Below are 10,307 nucleotides of genomic sequence, written 5' to 3' on the forward strand. Positions count from 1 at the left end.
AATGTCGCTGCTAACTAACCTGATCCTAGGTCAGCCTAAAACATCGCACAAGTTAAAGGGCAAGACCGCTTTGGTAGAGGTTTGGGTTGTGTAGTTTTTGGTCATGTACTATGGTCGGAGTTGTTCATGTACTATCTGATTTTTTACTTGGTTACTTGGTTGGTTATGCAGGACTGAAGTTACTGTACTGTATTCATTTGCTGTGATGCGTTTCACTGTGAAGCCCATGTTCTTGTGAGATCAGACAGCCTGTGCATTAGCATAACCTGTTTTGGCTTGGTACATTAGATCAATTCACTTCAAGATCCCCTCCCCCCTTACCTCAAATGTCTGGAAGTGTGGGGCAACACATATGAGAGTAACACCATTCCTTTGGTTATTTACAAAGAGGATTTCAGAGCACATACTAACAGACTTTTTATTTTATCAGGTTTGTTGAAAATAATGGATTTAATTGAGCTACGAACATTATTAGTCGTGTACAAAGCGAAATACAGAGGGTTGCCAAAACAGTTACAGAAGTTATTTAATTTGAACTCGCAGGAAGAGGCCAACAGAAGAGATGATTTTAAACATCTGTTTGCTCGAACAACATTAAAACAAATGTGTATCTCTGTTACAGGCATACAATTATGGAATTCGCAAAGCAAGGAGTTGAAGAGTTGTACAACAGTGTTTCAGTTTAAGAGAGTGTTCAAAAGGGGGAAAATGATCAAGTATGAATTGGATGGTTAATCTTCATTTTTTTGGTCGTTGTTGTTGTTGTTTTTAAGTTTTTTTGTTTGTTTTTTAGTTCTGGTTAAATTTTGTGTGATTTTCTCATGCTCTCGTTCTTTGTTCTCTCATTTCTTTTCCGTTTAGTTTTCTCCTTTTAGTTTTAGTTTTTGATGAATCATGATGTACTGGTTGGTAGGATATTTGATGATTTTAATGGTAGAAAGGGGCAGGTATAAAAGATTTATCTTCTAACTGCTCCTTTTCAGTTATGGAATATGTAAAAAAAATATGAATGTGATCATGTAAACCATAATTGAAATAAATAAAATGAAATTAAAATCTCCCTCTCTCTCTTACCATCTACATTAGCTTTTGGTACTTTAAGTATATTTTGATGCCAATACCTTTGTACTTTTACTCAAGTAACATAGCACTGGTTCAGCTGGAAGTGAGATGCCCCATTCTGTGTGTAGTGTCTAGTGATCACATACAGCCATCTTGTCAACTGAACCGGTAGTCTAGTGGTTATTGAGATGTTTCTCAAAGGTGAGAGGACTGGGTACGAATCCCGCTTGGGTTCCATAGAACCTTGGGGAAAATGATGGAAGTGTTTTCTTTTTACTGTACTGGAGTATTAGTGCACTTTTACTTCTACTCCATTACACCTGCAAAGGCAAATAGTGTATTCTCTGAGGAAGGCTCATAGCCGAAAAGCGTAAGCGTTCACTTTATTGGTGTGCCAATAAAAAAGTGGAAATGTGAGTAATTTGTCCTCCATTTAATTGACATTTTTGGATGTGCTACCTTTTTGGAATTTTTTAAAATTCCTTTTTTGATATGTATACTGACTTTGGGTCTAGCACTCCACTGAGAAAACCCATTGTTGATGCGCAACCTCTTTTTCTTATTTAGTGTACTTGTACTCCACTACTACAATTATTTGAAAACTTTAGTTACTTTGCAGATATAAATTGTTATATAATAAAACATACATATTAACCACTTTAGCCCTATTTTATACCACAGCCATTTGAAAATAGCCGATCTACAAGCTAGATCGGCTACTTTCAAACATTGTAGAACTTTAGCTTTTGGTAAGTATATTTAAAAATAAGTAAATATAAAAATAGAGTATTTTTATATCGTGGTATTGCTACTTTTACTTAAGTAAAATGTCTGTGCACTTCTTCCACCATGAAACACAGTTGTGTTTAAAGAAATAATTGCTTTTCAATTCATCCTAAGGACTCATTCCCTTATTTTCTATGTTTACAAAAAATAACATTCACTTTTAAATGCATTCACCCTTCCCCTTAGGCCGTGTGGTGACCCACCAAAAAGTGCCTAGAAAATGAATTTCGTTCCCACGTCTTGGATCTACTTTTTCAATGCATTTTTGCATAGACAATACCCTTGTGGACTTTGGGTTAAAATGTCTCCGCACAAAATCCTGCAGTATTTTTTTACAAGCCAGAAATGTATATAACAGTGAATAACCAAAAAACGAAAATCTTATGCTGCTGTTTTTGCTTGTAAAATGTGTTCTATTGTTTTTGGCAACACAACATCTTTCTCAAATGTCATAAATACATGTACCTAACACCTGAAACAAGTATTGGTGCCTTAGTATACTCATATTTGAAATGTAGAAAGAAAACGCTTCTACTGAAGTGATTGGCGCCCAGCACAATGAAACATACACATAGTACATTTAGCTAAAAGCTTATATTTCATACATAGAAAATGTCACAACTTACTGTGTACTGAAAGGTAGGAAAAAAAGCAGCACTCCTTGGCCCAAAATGGCTGAGAATCAGCCCCCTAGATTGGAATAATGCCAAAAATGGACTAGACTAAAATAAATACACTAAAGCTCCAAATTATTACAACACATGGTATAAAATATTTATTAAAATACCACAGTGTGTCACAGCATGTGTCATTTGTACATCAACCCTCCCACCCACCCACAAGATCAGGCCTTCTGTGTCACTCACAGAGAAATGTTGGTTGACAGTGCAACGGCAGCAAAATAGTATACAAATATGACAAAATATGAAAGTGCAGACTGCATCTCCTCTGGATGACCACTGATCACACCATTCATGGATTTGGGGCACCAACTTGACTCATTGAGTATGTCTTGCAGCCTTGCATCACCAAACCTTTTTCCTAAAATACCTAGGAAGGACATGTATGTATGTTCAGAGATGTTGCACTTGGTAGGGCAGTGAAAAACCAGCTGGGGGAAATCCTCCGCTTCAATTTATCCTGCCTGCAACATAAAATGTTAGGGAAAGATGAGCACAAGTGTATAGATAAAGATGTATTCACAATGATAGCCAATTTAGTTTAAATATACTCTCATAGACTTGTTTGTGATGGAATACATCTATAATATACTTTTCAGCATAAATGTTTTTGTTTTGTTTCCCAGAACTGTCAAAGACACACATGGTATTTGAGTTACCTGTAGTTTGAAGCATCAAGGTCCTCATGCTTCTCCACTGTGTTTACGAACATCCTTCGTAGATGGTTTATTTTCAGCACCTCTTGGTCAACTATAAGCCATGGCGGATGACTCTCTCACAGAAGATCTTGTAGCGGTCAGCGAAGGGTGGTTCATTTCCCCACACACACACACACACACACACACAGATTTTAACCATTTATTTATGTCCACATAAAGGAGAAACATACAGGGACACAAATATTATACTGTAGGTGCAGTAAGGTTACATTCACATAATCCTGGCATATGTCTTCACAATACAATAAACATGTCACTCAGTACTCTATATGGGTATAAGTAACACCGTCTCGTGCCAATTACAGACAGCACAATACTTTGCCAACCTTTTTGCCTCCTTTTTGGGCATCCCAAGTTGTTGAAACCCTCTAACAGCCAGTATGTGGGTATGTCCTATAGGCTGCCAAATATAAAAACAAATAGGCTGCACCTAATAGCCCAGCTCTGAGATGGTATGTAGGAGTGGTTGGTATTTAATGATCTTGGTCATAAAGGCTTCCTCTAGGCTAGAGTCAAAGGTGCAGGCTATCTAATACAGACACTTCCCTGGACTCTTTATCAATCACAACATCTGGTGTATTAGCTGTTAACGATGTAAAGATGTCTGAGTTAAAACAGAGATGGAACATGGATGAAATGACACGGGAATGTTTAAAATACAGTAATAGCACCCATACAATCATAAAATGACAAATCAATATTTGACAGTCCAATATTGACACGCATGTTTTGTTTACAATCTCTTACTTGGCCATATTGCCAATTAGCTTATGGGCTTTATCAGCACTGGTGAGATGCAGTGGTGGACATTCACTTGAGTACTGTACGTTTTTTTAGTACCTGTACTTTCAGTGGTGTAAAGTAACTAAGTACATTTACTCAAGTAGGCTACTGTACTCAAGTAGAATTTTGAGTTTACTTTCACAACGTGACGTGTTGTGAGCTTGTAGATATGCTATTTTCAATAGATTTTTTTCATGTGATAACATAAAAAATGATTTCAGTCTCATGTTAAAATGTGTCTCCCCCCAAATAAATCTATTGAAAATAGCAGATCTACAAGCTCACAACGCGTTGTGATGCGTTGTGATCTTGTAGATCTGCTATTTTCAATAGATGTTTTTATCTGATAACACAATAAATTATTTCAGTCTCTCATGTTAAAAGGCTTACCCATGGCCATGGATGTTACAATTATGTACGGGCCCAGAGAAGTACCTGTATCTTCCGTATTGTTCAATAAAAAGCCTGTTAATCCGATCGGTGGCCATTTTCACCATATCCTTTAACCACGCGACCCTATCGGATGGGAGGTGTATTGCACTCTGATACATTATAAATCTATGAGAAAATGGCCACCGATCGGTTAAGAATACTCGTTATTGAACAATACAGAATATACGGGTACTTCTGCGGGACCATACAGAATTGTAACATCAATGGCCATGCGGTAAGCACTTTATATTTGAAATCTGAACGTTTATGTAGATGTACGGGCTGTAAATGGAAAAGTGCAAACACCTGGTTGAAGTTCGATCGGGACAGACGACCGTCGTGTATCCATGGCTTGTTGTACATGTATCCCATCTTGTCCGTGTAAATTCCTGAGCCTCTTCTTTCTGGACAGACATGAGATTCATATAGCATCGTTTCGAGTCCTTTTGACGTGCTTTTGAAGGATATTTTCTTTGTTTTGATTTATTTTCTTCGGACGTTACTGTTGCTATGGCAGATTGGCAGTTGTTGCAGGAAATGGTGAGGCGGAAGAGGCGACCCCATTGGTTGTAACGGGAATCACGTGCCAAAAACCGCACCACCCCTTTGAAAGTATTACTGCGCTGCTAAGAAAATAGTACCGACTTTTAAACTCTGATTATAAAAATACTGCGCCAAATCAGATGTCTGTAATTTTTTTTCTTACTTACTACCAATAGATCTTTTTTAAGAAGCAGAGATTATTTAGATCCACTTGATGGGAACGAAACTGAAGGAAAATGGGCTAGACAATACGGCCTACCTGTTGCTAATAATGTACTGTAGGGTTCATGGACTCACATGCGCCACATGGTGGCCGATCAGCCACACTACACCTTAAAAAAAGGTGTCAAATGTGGCACCACCAAGTAGTAGTGGCGCCTCTGTGGTACCACAGAGGCACTCAGATGGTATTACTGCCATTATCAAGTGCTAACCACTGTATATGAGAAAAGTCATACTAAACTCAGTCAGTGGAGATCTGGCCCACCTGGATTGTCCTCTATACAAGTGGCTGGACTACATTCTTGTTCTCTATCTCACCGTGAAGCTCACTGGGAGCACTCCAGCCTTTTGGATTTTGCTTGTTAAAGAACAAGATCACTGTGGTAGAGGTTTGGGTTGTGTAGTTACCTTGTCATGATGTAACTCCAAAGGTGAACAAGAAATCTAAAATAATTGCTGTATAATAATTGAATAGAAATTGATCATTCAAAATATGCTCCTCATTGACATTGTTTACGGTGAAACGGCTCTCAAAGTCACTCTTTTAGCACGTAAACGAACACAAACAAAGCTGATTCAGTCAATATAGAACATCACCAAACCCAGTACTGTTTTTATTTTTTAATAAAAATGTCAACTTCCTGTTGATTTTACTATTTGAAGATCCAGATCCGCGGATCCAGTCCGAGTTCTTTTTAATAAAAATAGTAAAATCAACAGGATGTTAGTATTTTTATTTAAAAAACAAACGGTACTGGGTTTGGTGATGTTCTATATAGTCTGAATCAACTTTATTTGCGTTTGTTTGTGCTAAAAGAGTGACTTTGAGAGCTGTTTCAGCCTACAATGTAATTCAATGAGGAGCATATGTTGTTTTATTATCAATGGAGCAATTATTTTAGATTTCTTGCCCACCTTTGGAGATGCATCATGGCAAGGTAACTACACAACCCAAACCTCTACCAAAGTGGTCTTGCCCTTTAAGCACTGTTAACCACCCCAGTATCCGTATTGTGGGTATAGCTTTAGCAGAAAATAGCCGATCGACAAGCTCACTGCGACACGTTGTGAGCTTGTCGATCGGCTATTTTCAGTCAAAACTTTCCTCATAATAACACAAAACAGAAAATACACTAGTATTGAGCCCTGAGGCTCACCGGTTACCCATATGGGGTTAAGTTAGTTTTAATTAAAAAAAAATAAACGTTCTTTGTTTGTGTGGGTTTCCTCATTTTGTTACAAACTCAGCCGTTTGCAACACTCTTGGTTGGTTGTTGCAATAAATACATTACATTTAAGTGGTTGAATTTATGTAATTTGTTATCCCTGAGTCACTAGAATACCTCAAAACGAAGTATGGAGCTCGGCCTATAATTGATCATTGATTTGATTGATATGCTGCATGCCATGAGTAGCCTAAGAAGTGGTATTTTCTTAAACTTAATTCAGTTAATCATAGAGGATCTGTGGTCATAATACAGCACTGTTTGAGGAACTATAGTTGAAAACTTAAGACATATTTTTTAATGTCCAGTCCAAAGTGAGAACAATGTAGACTTGATTTAACACCAAAACTGCTATAGTTTTGATCATCTGAAACTAAGGAATTTATAAATGACACAAAGGGTATGAATTTTTATGACATTACGAAACATCTCTCTGTTTCCTTTCAATGAAAGTGTAAATCTGGGTTCAGACTCAGCCAGAGTAAACGTTTTCTAACAGATGGTTTTAAACAACCTAAATCTCAGTCGTGTCATAATGAACCCTTTCCCTGATCATCAGAGGGTGTATCTAGTAGATCCAGTCATTCTGTCAGGGGTAGAGGTGTTTGCTGTGGATTTTCATATTTTGACCTGTCACCTCTTGCTTTAACTTTAAATATAACCTCAAAATCCTGATTAATGTGAAAGGCCTGGTGGTGCAAGAGTAATGCATAGGTTTCACAAGCGGATGGTTGTGGGTTTGAATCTTGGTCAGGGAAGATCTCAATTTTCGGTCTTTTTAAGGCGAGAACCATGGATGAAGCCCGCCTCCCTCCTCACGCCCTCTTTTAGCTCCGGTAGGAGAGGGAGGAGCTTAATACATTTACATATTAATTAAAGATTTTTATTTTTGTATTTTTTGGCCACTGTTTTTTTTCACATGAATTTGTTTGAGACATTTTTTTATTGTTTTTTTTCATCACCAGTTTGTATTGACCACAGCTCCATTGTTTTTTTGTTGTATTACCCTTTTAGTTTTTATATAGTAGTTGTTTTGAGTGAGCTTTGAACCTCGAACCTTTAGTTTGTGAACCTTTGATTTATCTTTTAAGCCACGCTGGCATGGAAGGTACAATTGGGAACGTCATCCTTAACCCGCCTTTTAGAATTTAGATGGACAGTGAAAATGTTCTTCAGGAGCCTTGAACCCCAAACCTTCTGGTTTCAGACCCTGTGTTTATCTCTTGAGCCAAGCTGGCATGGAAGTTACAATTGGGAACGTCATCCTTCACCCGCCTTTTAGAATTTAGATGGCCAGTGAAAATGTTCTTCAGGAGCTTTGAACCCCAAACCTTCTGCTTTCAGACCCTGTGTTTATCTCTTGAGCCACACAGGTATGGTTAATACAAAAGAGAACGCAATACTTAAACCACCTTTTAGAAGTTAGATGGACAGTGAAAATGTGCTCCAGGAGTTTTGAACCTTAAACCTTCGGTTTATAAACCCCAGAGTTTTCTCTTGAGCCATGGTGGCATGAACTATGCAACTGAGAACATAATACTTAAACCACCTTTTCAGGATTGAGATGGACAATGAAAATGTTCTTTAGGAGCTTTGAACCTTAAACTCTTTGGTTCATAAACAGTGACACATCTCTTGAGCCACAGAGACATGAAACATTCAGATGAGAAGGAAATACTTATCCTTTTAGTATTTAGATGCACAGTGTATTTCTACATTAACTTCACCACTTAAACCCTCTATTCTTAGTAAAGTTGCAACTTTACTTTCCCGCTTGCCAGAGGTGGGGACTTGGACTCGAGACTCGAGACTCGACTTGACTTGAAGTCCCGATTTTGATGACTTTCTTGACCAAATCAAAAATAGACTTGGACTTGCTTGGGACTTGAATGCCAAAGACTTGAGACTTGACTTGACTTGAACGCTAAAGACTTGAGACTTGACTTGACTTGAGCCCTCTTGACTTGAAAATTCAAGTCTTTTCAAGTCACTTTCAAGTCACTTAAGCAAGCCAAAAATGTTTAAAAAGTGTGCATCAACTATAATGTTATTAGTCAGAAATCCCGGCCGTCAGTGACACCTAGTGTAGTGTTGCCAAAGCTGCTTATTTACCCTAACTTTTGGACAAAATTTGGCTTGTTTTTGGAAGTCGGTTCGCTTGTTTCTCTCCCGATACTTGGCAACACTGGCCCACATGTTGCACGTTACCAAACAAACAACACACCGGCTTCACTCCTGCCGTCGCTGCTGGAACTGAAGCCAGGTGGAATAAAATGTCAACTCCAGCAGTTATAGCTGTCGGTTTTAAAGATTACGAGAAAAGCAGTATGCAAGGCAAGACCTATACTTCACATTAACATTACTCCGTGCTAAGTGCAAACTATAACCAGTGGTGGAAAGTAACTAAGTACATTTATTCAAGTACTTTACTTAAGTATTTGTAATTTTCAGTACTTTTACTTCTACATTACAGTCATTTAGCAGACGCCTTTATCCAAAGCGACTTACAGTAAGTGCATTCAACATAGGTAGGGAACTAAACTACTAATCACCAGAAGTTTTAAGTGCATTTACCACAGTTTTATGTTTTTTTTTATTGAGGCACTTTGAAGTTGTGTATTGATTGTTGTTTTGGTTGTTTGAGATATTTTTCATTAGTTGTTTGAGTGGTCTTTTGTATTAGGTGAGCTTTGAACCCTGAACCTTTGGTTTATAAACCGCTGATTCATCTATTGAGCCACGCTGGCATAGAAGATGCAATTGGGAATGTAATACTTAACTCACCTTTCACAATTTAGATGGAAAGTGAAAAATGCTCTTTGGGAGCTTTGAACCCGGAACCCTTGGATTTGAAAACCCTTGAGTTATCATTTGAGCCATGCTAGCATGGAAGAAGCAATCGGGAATGTAATACTTAACTCACCTTTCACAATTTAGATGGAAAGTGAAAAACGCTCTTTGGGAGCTTTGAACCCAGAACCCTCGGACTTGAAACCCCTGAGTTATCATTTGAGCCATGCTAGCATGGAAGAAGCAAACGGGAATGTAATAGTTAACTCACCTTTCACAATTTAGATGGAAAGTGAAAAATGCTCTTTGGGAGCTTTGAACCCAGAACCCTCGGATTTGAAATACTTGAGTTATCATTTGAGCCATGCTAGCATGGAAGAAGCAATGGGGAATGTAATAGTTAAAGGGGCTACACCATGAATTAAAAAAAAATATATTATATATAAATATTGCCCCCTAATACGTTTTAAACAGGTTGTAAGCCTAAAAAACATCCAGATATTTTTTCTCACAATCTGACTGTCTGTCATTCCAAGCTTTTTCAGCTGCAATACCAAAACGTCCTATTGGGCAGGGGGGAGCTACTGAGCAATTCTGTCTGGCCATCATCAATGCAAAATCAGGGCAAGTGACATCACTTGCCCTGTTCAGACACGCCCATTCAGGAAATCCATGAAATGAGCATGAATGACTGAATGTTAAAAAAAAAAAAAAAATTGGGTACAAGAGACACTGGGGAGCCCAAAAAATACTAAAAACAAAAAAAAAATGAAATTGATGGTGTAGCCCCTTTAACTCACCTTTCACAATTTAGATGGAAAGTGAAAAATGCTCTTTGGGAGCTTTGAACCCAGAACCCTCAGATTTGAAACCCCTGAGTTATCATTTGAGCCATGCTAGCATGGAAGAAGCAATCGGGAATGTAATAGTTAACTCACCTTTCACAATTTAGATGGAAAGTGAAAAACGCTCTTTGGGAGTTTTGAACCCAGAACCTTCAGTTTATAAACCCCTGATTTATCATCTGAGCCATGGTTTGTACTCCTGACTCACGTGCCATGCTA

Source organism: Gymnoscopelus microlampas (assembly GCF_963454915.1).
Source record: "Gymnoscopelus microlampas genome assembly, chromosome: 10".
NCBI lineage: Eukaryota > Metazoa > Chordata > Actinopteri > Myctophiformes > Myctophidae > Gymnoscopelus > Gymnoscopelus microlampas.